This window comes from Trematomus bernacchii, unplaced genomic scaffold (genome assembly GCF_902827165.1).
Source record: "Trematomus bernacchii unplaced genomic scaffold, fTreBer1.1, whole genome shotgun sequence".
Lineage (NCBI taxonomy): Eukaryota > Metazoa > Chordata > Actinopteri > Perciformes > Nototheniidae > Trematomus > Trematomus bernacchii.
This window is the reverse complement of record NW_022987720.1, coordinates 12,735,994-12,747,289: the sequence shown is the minus strand read 5'-3', so window position 1 is coordinate 12,747,289 and position 11,296 is coordinate 12,735,994.

Genomic DNA, 11,296 nt, shown 5'->3' with positions numbered 1-11,296 from the left:
ATACCATTACCTGAATTAATGTGTACGTCTCTCTTTGCTGATTCCTGGGGTACTGATTCTTTAGGGTAGGGGTATTCAATTAAAATGTAAAGTATAAATGTTCATAGCAAATGAAGCTGACTCATAACTATAAGTTGATACAAACATAGTAATGGTGTGTATAGTGTACTTTTGTTAGACCACAAGGAAGTGCTTGCAGTCTGCAGCCTATAAAGAGCAGGCTCAGCTTCTTCATGCTGTCATCTCTCTTTCATCTCTCTTAGGTTGTTATTTTTTATAGCAAATGCAGGGTAAACAATAGCTTTAATTTCTTAAATTGAGTAGAGCTATTTCTGTATTATCTGGACTAGCTGGGCATTCTATAGTGTTCTATCTGACAACCCTTGGGAAAGATTATGTATTCTCAATAATGAATCAGAAATTGATCACAGGTCCAGATAGAACTGTCACTTGTCTGCTTCAAGGCTAGGATTCACAGTGAAGAATTGCTCATGAAGTGCCTAACTGTAGACTTAAATCTGCCAAGATCGCTGCTCTCGGTTTCCTGGACAGTCCAGAGAGAGATGTGTGAGTGGGCTGCATATCACAGCCACCTGTCAAACACACACATCTAAACGTGGATGATATCATGAAGATGGCACCGTAATATATCAAACACTCATATTCTGCTGGTGAAAAGACACAAATCCAAGAAAAAAGAAATGTAAAAACCATATAAGACTGTACATCAAAATGCTCCTTGAGTCTTTCTCTCTTTAAAAGCTTATTGTAAACATGCATTCACTCTGTGGCACCAACATACCTTAGCAGCTGAAGAGTCAGGTATTAGGGATGTAACGATATACCGAATATCGCGGTATCGCGATAAATAAACGTCTCAATACCGTTGAGAGACTGACAAAATCTACCGCGATGTTACATGGTTAATTAATATATATATATATTTTTTAAACCTTTATTTAACCAGGTGGTCCCATTGAGATCATGAGCACGCTCGTGAACTGTCAACGGGGGGGTGCGGGCGGTGCTATGCCATGTTATGCATGCCCACGGAGATATGCATGCACCTCGCGGGAGCGCGCACAGCGTAAAGCAAAAACTCCCAGACATTTCAATGATCTGTATGGCAAAGTACGGTTTGGAAACTATATCATTTCCTTTTGGAGGGCATGCATAACACGGCAAACACCAGAGCCTCGCTGCGGGGAAACTTTGGCGCTGTTCCGAGTTTGTTCTAATCTATCAAAATGACAGACTGCTTTCAGATTTTTCCGTCATTGTTAAAAAAAATATTCGGTTAACGCGACCACTGCTGTCCCAGCAACATCAGTACCAAGCGAGAGAGTTTTTTCCACAGCAGGGGATATTGTAAATGCCCAAACATCCCAGCTTCTACCTGGAAATGTGGACATGCTCATATTCCTAAAAAAAAACCTGTCTGATGATGCTGAGTGAGTGAGTTAGTGAGTTTGAGTTGAGTTACTTGAAAAACTCAAGTGAAACTTGATTTATTTTATTGCGGGGTCTGATTATTCAATTTCCTAAGCACAAAGAAAATGCCTACTTTGTTTGGTAGTACTAGTAGTACAGTAGGTAAAGAAACACTGGTTGTTCTTGTTCCAGTCTGTTACTGTCACTTTGTTTTTGACACTTTGTTTTTGACACTTTAAAATACTACTATCCTACTAAAATGCTGTACAAATCAGATTTATTATTTAATAAAGAACATTTTTTCAAGTAAAAAATAAATACATTTTCAAATAGTTTTTGCCCCAAAATATAAAAAGAAAAGAAAAAAGAAATTCTTTACTTTTCAATATCGCGATAAATACCGTGGACTTGTTATCGCGATATTATCGTACCGTGAGTTTTTGGTATCGTTACATCCCTATCAGGTATTAATAAGTAGAGATAAAAAAAAGGCTAAAAATGGGAATAATATGGGACTTACATCTGCTAGACCAGTGGTTCTCAACTGGTCAGGACTCGGCACCACTTTTGAACCACTCAAATCTATTCAACAAAAAATCGTGCTGTAATATATACGCTTTTCAGCATACAATAATAATTAAAGTGAAGTACAGTGCATATATCCCTTCACAGAACTAAAGTATGTTTTTAAAAAAGGTTTAATGAGATGATGGAATCAAAGATGAACTGTATAACATAAAAAGGCACACATGCTGAAAACCCAACTGCAGAAAAAGGTCTGGAGGGATTCTCCCCCAGGAGATTTTTAGAAATACTAAAATATAAACTACGCATTCTGGTACAATCTGAGAAGAAAATAAATACATCTATTACTACCCGACATTTTAATAATATTTGATGCCATTGTTTGTGTTTCACTTTGTTCTGACAGCTGAACTTGCTGCTCCTCACAGAGAGAAGAGCAAATAGGAGAGAGTGTGTGAATTAATTTGTGGGTAAGGGTAGATAGCTCCCATTGTTCTGTGACCTGTCAATCATCAAACCGGGGGTCATATTTCATTGTGTGTTCATTTTTATCTGAAGTTGTACCTATGGATGTATAAAGAATAGTTCTTCCGCAAAGTTATTCTCCGTGGGGACTTCCGGCAACAATCTTGATTCTGATTTGCCAGAAGACTCGAAAAAACATCAGCAAAGATGTTTTATTGAGAAGATGATCATTACGTGACAGAAGTTTTCAAAACCGTTTATGGTCTCCAGTACTTCCAGTCCAACGCCTACTGCATGCACAGCGTTAGAAAATCGGGCCTTCAAAATAAAAGTTTGACTTTAAAAAAAAAAAAAATTATTTTTTTTTATTTTTTTTTTCTTCACTCACACATCTGCGACCCACTTGAAACGGGTCCGCGACCCACCAGTTGAGAACCACTGTGCTAGACAGCGAAACATAAACAGTTTGTTAATAAGCCATATAAACATAAAGGTGATGATATATCAATATCCAAATAGGTGGCCAAGGTAAGGTTATTGCATGTTAAATACAATTTAATTGTCATGAATGGGCATAAATAAAAGTTAAAAACGATTTGCACATGTAGTTTGATCTGATTTGATTTACAGTCACTGCACAACCCATCAACAATCATCACATTAAAATGTTGCTTGATTGTGATTGGTGCAAGGAGTGACATCACCTTTTCCCCACTAAGCTCTGTCGAATTAGATCAGTGAGAAGAGCACAGTAAAAAAAAACAGTTAGTTGAATACATGTCGAGGCCCAAGTGACTGGGCTCTCACAATTAGCAGTTTATTTTGTATTTATGTGACTGAAATTATGGCTGTTGACAGACTTTACCCACTTTTTGACCCCTCTGTCACATTCCATTTTTACACAGTCCCAGAGTGCACTGTTGGTTTTATGGATAGCTTGTGGACTTGTTTGGACACTGCAAATAAGAAAGGTCCTGTCAAGTGCTACATTTCAAATCAACACCTTCAGAATAAAGCCTTAGGTCTGATGGATATGTTGCTTAAATTAAATCAATGTCTACTGTAAACAACAGTTAGCCTGTTTTGAATGGATGACAACAGTTCCTTAGTTCCTAACTTGAGGTCAAACTATTACTTTATTCCAAGTTTTGCCTCTAATGCTCCCGCATGGGCAGCATCAGCAGTTTTTGCATCAGTAATTTTTCTCCGTTGTTGTCACTTTACTGCTTACACTGCAAAAATGATGTATTTTGGGGTCTGGTTGCCATTCGTCACATAGTGGTGCTCCACATTTGTCACTTATTTTCTGTTTGTTTTCTAAGATGTCTATCTATAGTTATCAACATTAACTATTGCCATTCTTTATATATACCTGAGACACATCTGACTCCCGGAGCATGTTCTATAAAGACTTCATAGCAGTTGTTAACACTTAAGTAAAAGTTACCAGTACAACAATAGAAGTAGTATCATAAAAAATCCTGCATTTTATGACTTGTTATATATCATCATATAAGATATAAACAACATTGTGTAAGCTGCATTTGATTGTTTACCTGGTTGAGGTGGAGCTAGTTAATGTACTAGGGCTCCATATAAGTAATGGTATTCATTAGATACGACGAATAGGTCCCAGTTCACCTCCTGCCCTGCCGTGGTGCCCTTGAGCAAGGCACCGGACGCCCCCCCCACCCACTCCCATTGCTCCCTGGGCGCTGTGCAATAGCTGCCCACTGCTCCTAGTACTAGACTCCTGGTTCTAGGATGGGTTAAAAGCAGAGAACACATTTCACTGTGTGTGCTGTGTGACCATTAAAGAGGGTTTCATCCGATTCTATCACAACAGAGCCGACCAGCTAACCAATCAGAGCAGACTGGGCTCTGGTTTCAGACAGAGGGTGAAAAGAGGTGCAGCAGCACAGGCAGCACGAAAAAAAAAAATACCTTTTTGAACATTGAAGCTTGTAAACATGTCACAGTAACTCAAAACCCATCTTTTCAAAAGAGCCTTTGCCTAGACCCCTTTTACCATCCTTTTATCTTTATTTTTATTTATTTATTTTTTATTGCTTTTTATTAATTCTACCGTGTTGTGTCATGTCTATTTATACTGTTCCTGCTCACTGCCTGTAGCACTTCGGGATTTGAATTCGAATATGAAGTGCTTTATAAATGGAACCCATTATTATTATTATTATTATAGTAAAGGCAAACATAAACCTGCAAAATATGTCCTGTATGTGATTTTTTTTTTTACGTTGAATCTTATCTGTTAACGATTGTTCTTGAGCAGTAAACACCTCTGTGAAAAACATGTAAAAAGTACACACTTTTACCAAACAATTCTTGAGTAAAGTTTGTGTGTGGCCTGTGGTGCTTGTAGATGTTTGTTCGTACCGTGCAACTGAAGGTGCATCAGGCTTTGGCTTTTGACGGCCTATAGGTTCCCCACGGGGGCCCAGCAGCAGAAGCAGCAACGGAGTGAATGCTACTAACCCTTCCTGCTTCCATTAGAGACAGAAACTAGAGGATTACTGCCAGGGGCAAGGCTAATGACTGTCATGGCCACAGAAAGCCGATTTACTGAAACTGTGGCAGGAAGGCGTGAAGCCAAAATCTCCCACTAAGACCCAGTGTGAGGGGCCTTAATAAAGGAGACACTCTGCTCCATCGTCCGCTTTTTCTTCGCCTTGAAACTTGTAAAATCACAAAGAAGTATGTAATATATTCACCTCTCGTGTTATTTTTCTAGCAGAGTTTAATCAAAAAGTACAACAAAACCGATCCATAAAGAAGTTTATTGTAAATAAAGACATAAAACTGAGTGGCACAGCAGAAATAAATGGACCCATCATCATTACTTAATCATAAGACACAAGATGATATGGTTATAAGTGAGGGGGTGGACACAGACATTGTTACAGTTACAGTACAGTGGTGAGAGGAATGTGATGGATGCGTTTAAATGTTAATGCTGTTTGAGGCAACTCGACAACGTTCATGTTTTGTGTGAATGGGTTTGTTATAGCAAATAAAAGCTAACTAGGACATGATCATTGAAATAGAGGACATGTGATGGGACATTTTGTGGGGGTTACTCATGAGTAGTTCTTTTGTGAGTGTGTGGCACGTTAAGGAGCAATCCCTAGTGTCAAATACAGCTGAATGCCTGCTGCAAGATGCCTTTATATTCCGTGCGACACCATCGAGGGACACTTCAGCTTGGTGACATTTAAGAATATCTGATCTGAGGAATTCCTTATCTTTTATGGCTGCTTCTATTTTCCCCTCTACTTTGTCTCTACTTCTCTTCCACCCTTGCAGTTGTCCTTCGCTGCTCCTGTGCCTGTCTAAATAACATGCACACACACATCTTCACACACACACGCTGGGCATTGATTTGGCTATAGTTCAGAGAGTACAGGGGCAATGGAGAGCACTCATGGAGAAGTTTGTACAATTGATCTCTGGAGGGCTTGAGATGCAGGACCTGCTCTTTCTCTTTCTCAGACTCTCACACAAACTCTTATGCCCGCTCTCTGGGTCCCTCTCCTTCGGTCCCTTTGTTTCCTCTGGCTGAATATGCATTTTCTGGATTAGAGTTAAGGCAAGGAGGAAGAGGAAAAGGGAGGACATTGCTGTTCCAAGTCTGCGGGAGTTGGATAACAGATATATTCCCAAAGGAGGTATTTTTGGTTGGTTTGGCACGAGGACTTATGCTTGTTAGACAATATGTGTCAACTTGCAATGTTCCCTTAATTATTTAATAGAATTAATTATGAGTTAAAAAAAAGAGAGATTGTTTTACTGTTTAATTCAGTCTTGTGTGTCCCTGCTAGCTGATCTCCTTTTTATTTCTGCTTATTCACTCTATCCAAATATGTTTTCTCATCCTGAAACCATGTATTTAAAGAAGCTAATATTATGGACTATCACTACTGTTATGTACAGGTCTCCGTTAGTAGTGATGAACCCACAGACAATTGTGTCCTGACTCTGCAGTTCCCCACAACTCTACAGAGCTTTATAGGGTCGTTCAGCTCAATGCTTAGCAACTTAACTGTTCTGGTTTGCTCTCATAGCATCGATTTGGGCTGAACAGGCGAAAAGCTCTACAGGCCAACTGTATACTACCGGCTCAGCACCAAACAGCAGACTGAGAGAGTTAACGACTAGCTGGTGAACATAGTGGAGCATTTAGCTGCTAAAGAGCCAGATGTTTCCCATATGAGTTGGTGGATCCAAAGACTGTTAAAAGCATTAGAGCAGTGTGTGTTCAGGACCGGTTGATTGCTCGGCCTCTGGGTTGCAGCTCTCCTGGGAACAACAAGGAAACACCAAACACCGCTGGACACTAGGGCTGCTTCACTAGGGCTGCTTCATTATGGCAAGAATCATAATCACTATTGTTTTGTAAAATTGAAATCGCAATATTTTTTGACAATTACTCATTGACTTAGAAGCATCATGCATTTATTTAACTTTTTAGGAAAAAATAATAATTTAACAATAGAAGTTCTTGAACTTTCAAAACATTTGAAAATAATGAACAAAATGAATAATATGTTATATTTGACTTGTAAATTCACACACATTAGGACATTATAATATAAATATACAACAAACTTACATCAAAACAAATATAATGAACTTTTAAATAATGTTGGTGCACTACCAAAACCTCCTGAAAACGACTAAACATATATTAAATGTATAAAATAATGTACTTACACAACCTATTGAAAACCAATGTAGATATATTTAACATTTTGGTAAATTATATTTAACAAATCAGTAACAAAGCGAAGTCAAAACGATAAACAGTTGTTGAGAACATTTTTCAGAAATATGTCATATAAATCTCTAGACTCTCTTTCTTTATCTTATCTCTCTGGAGCTGTACCCAGCACGCAGTTTGGCAGTGTAACAGTTAAAAGGAGTTCCCCCGTGATGCTAAACAGTGTACACAATACATTTGTTCCGTATATATTACACCTCCTGACGTCCTCAGCAAAACACCTTACAAGATAATTAGATACATTTTTATTGAAAAACCTTGCTTTGCCAGGTGGGAAGAAACATGGAGTACATTTGAATTAATGCTAATATTGCGCTGTATCTTTTGGTAATTTAAATATATGTAATAAGGCAATGACCCCTAAAATCTCTATTACAATAAATTATTATATTAACATCAGTAATTATTACCTAACAATATATTTTAAAATACATTTGTGCACACGATTCTCTTGACTCACGAGCCTTTTTAGTTGTGTTTTTTTTTCATCCATGATGAATTTTCGTATTCATCATGGATGATGACTTAGATATTATTTATTTTTCCATGTTAGAAACTCAAATAGGGAAATCAACCTAAAATATGCTGTATTTCTATACTTGTGATGCAACAATGAAATTCCTTCTGTAATTTAATTCTACCAGTGGGACCCTTTAGGGTAGGGAGTGACATTATTTGAACACTTGTGTAACGGATTGCTGCAGCTGAGATGACCTAATTCAGCCTCCAGACTGAGTTCAGGGAACAGAGAGAGACTCCTGAGTTGTGGGTCTAACCTCCGTCTCAAAATATTCAGTTGCTGGTAAACAAAACTTTGAACTCTGCTTGGCTCCTGAGAAGCTGCAGCATTTTCTTCCCTGAGAAACTGAACAGTAGCTCAGACTCAAGATTGACTTTTACATTCCTGCAATCATTTGGACTGAAATTGGTATTACGATATAATTCATGATATTTGAGGGATTGATAATTTTTCCCTTGTTTAAGAGGATCTGTACCAAACAAATATATTTTATTAGGTATGTAGAAAACGGTTTGTATACCCGGACTTCTATACAGCACCAAAATTCTTCATTCAGGGTAATATAACAAAAGAATACTTATCTCATATGTCTTTTAATATTGAATATTTGAATTTTCAGGTTTTTTCCCCCCATCTCTATCAGGCCATCTTGTTGTTCATGGTTGTTTACTATCACTATAACCGTTAGTGAAGTAGCTTTATTTTTTTTACAATTTTGAAAAAATATATATCACAAGCTGGAATGTATTTGTGGCCATCTGATGTCTGACTGCATTTCCTCTGAAATCCTTGTGTATTTGTGAAGGAGGAAAGTCTGGCGAAGGATTAGGGGGGGAGCAGCAAACTGCCAAAATCTGCACAGCCTGTCAGAGTTTGGAAAAGAAAGAGACAGGAGAGGAAAAAATGTCAAGAAGGAGACTGCAAATGAGGCTTGTTTCAATAAGGGGATCGATGGGGATGCAGGAAAAGATGTTGTGTGCATCGATGATAAGTGTCCACGGGCAAACACAGGAGGGTAGGTTACAGGGGGGGATATACAGTATATGTTGAAGAAAGCGTGAGAAAAATGCAGATAGAGGCACCCACAGGAGGCTGCTCAGATGAAATAGTGTCTTCACTATTTGTTGGTTTTTTGAGAGGCTTGAAAACAATGTTTCTAATGAACAATATGCCATAGTGTGATGGGATAACACACCTTTTGCGTAACACATTTAAAAACAAACCAGATTTGGATTTGTATTGTGCGAAAGAAAATTTGTCGCCATATATCTTTTGTTTTGTTTTGTTCTGACCTTAAAGTCAGAATTCTGAAAAAAAAGAAAAATGCTTTTGGTCAGATCTCAAAACATGTTCCACTTTTGGCCCTAATCTTCTGCAGTACTGTTGTATGTGTGTCCCTTTCGTAACTCATTTCCATTTCATCTGAAGCCATGCTCATGATTGTTGCTATTTTAAGTGGGAAGTCTCCATTGGCTTGGTGATTAATTTGTAGGATGTTTCCCTTTGTCTCATTCAGTTCCCTAGCCAGACTTTTAGCAGGAAGATGTGATTGCTGGGGACAGCCCTTCAGCAGTTGTCCATGTCACACGGCCTTGTGGGAGATCCACTGTTCACCGCAACACAAATAATGGCAGGACCAACAACTGTCATCCCTCTATTTATGATAACCTTTATTCCACAAGTGTGTGAACATGGCGCAGCATATTTAATGCTTGCATACATTTAAGAAGTTGTGAAGCAAGATAATCCAGGTATATCCACAGCCTTGATATCAGCTGTGTTACTCGGCTCCTTTTCTCACTGCTTTCATCTCATATGTTGAGAAGACAGTCTCGTCTAGCCATGATGCCATTAGTTGCCGTTAGCCTCTGAGGTTTGATCCAACAAAGGCTTTAGGTAGCCTGGAGAGCAAGGAATTCATATCTAATAATTGAGTCCAAATGAGCCAACACTTAAGTGTAGTACACTATAGTCAGAGTATATAAGGACATTGCTGGCTGTTGAGTAATTGTATATTGTTTTTTAAAAGGGGGGGATAGATATTCAGGCATTTCTTGATAGCTGTCACTGCATGTTTATCAGAGGGCACTGATGTGTTCACGCTGACAATATAAGACAGATTGGTAGCCACAGTGGCAATTTCTTTTTGTTGTTGTTGCTAAAGGCAGTAGGAGGAGATGTCTTCAATGTTTCCCTACTCTTGCCATTCTACATTAAATAATAGTCACACTAGGGTGACACTGAGCCATCATGGCATGTCAATTTTTGGGATGGGCTCCATGATGAAAAACAACAGGAACCCACCTGTCTTATCATCAATACAGAGGAGACGAATGTTGTTTGTTATCAGGGTCCACCTGGCTCTCGTGCTTGTCATGTGGTCATTTTTGCATCACTATAGAGAGGCGAAGTCCTGAGTGGTTTCATACAAAAAAAAATGTTACTTCATAGTTTTACGACACATTTTTATTTTTTTGACTTGCTAACATCACCCATTTTATACCAGAGGAACTTTCATAACAGCGTTGTGATGCCAAACAGCGTCAATTCAGACTGACACACATTCACTTAAGGGGAATTGGGGATATGTATCAGCTGCTTGTGTGACAGTCGGACAGTGAATACTTTACAGCGGCCGCTGCTGTGAGCTAACGGGAGAATAAACTCCGGTGGAAGAGCAGCCAGCACTGCAGCGGTCGGTAAATGCCGCTGTAACACATTAATAAACAATGAACCACGGCACAGAAAAGTACAAGGTTGGAGAAGTCGTTATTTAATTTAATCTGGCTTCGTATGATTAAAAGCAACACGATCATCGACCCGACGCAGTCCCCCATTGTTGTTGTAGTGAGCGCCGTTGGGGAGAAAATCAGCGACGTAAACGCCAACGGTGACGTCATGACGCAGCAGCGGCAGCACCAGTCGGGCTCTGGGCGGTGTGAACAAAACGGGGGCTGAAAAGAAGAACCGGTTCCGAACCAGAAAAGCTCTAGCACGGAGCTAGAACGGGAACTGCGTTGGTGTGAAAGGGGCATTACATACATTATTTTCTAAATATATAATGGTAATGTAGTCCCTTCACACTGTTCTGTGCTGTTACTAATTGGTGTTGCTAATTTCCTATTATGGAGAATTGAAGCCTTTAACAAAATGTAACACCAATGTTCTTTAAGGTAATGTTTGCTAAATGAAGATGGAGACAAGCCCTACACCCAAAGGTCCTCTCCTCTCCATCTCCTGTCTGCAGTGGGGCTCTTGAGGACGTTGTTCACACCGAAGCACATCCATCTTGTTTTTATCCTAAATTACTTGCCGTCTTTGATTCTCACTGCCTGCGTAAATTAAGTGGGTGTGAGCAGGCGGGAGAGCGGTGGGTTGATGGATCTAATAAGGAGGTGTTGCATTGATAATCAGTGGAGACACAACAAGATATTGGTTGAGAGGAGGTGAGAGATAGAATAGGTAGAACAATAGTGATGTCTCTGTTCACAGCCGCAATGTGCCCTTGAGAGGAAGGAGACGGAGAAAGAGAAAAGAGATGGAGGAGAATGTTGAGC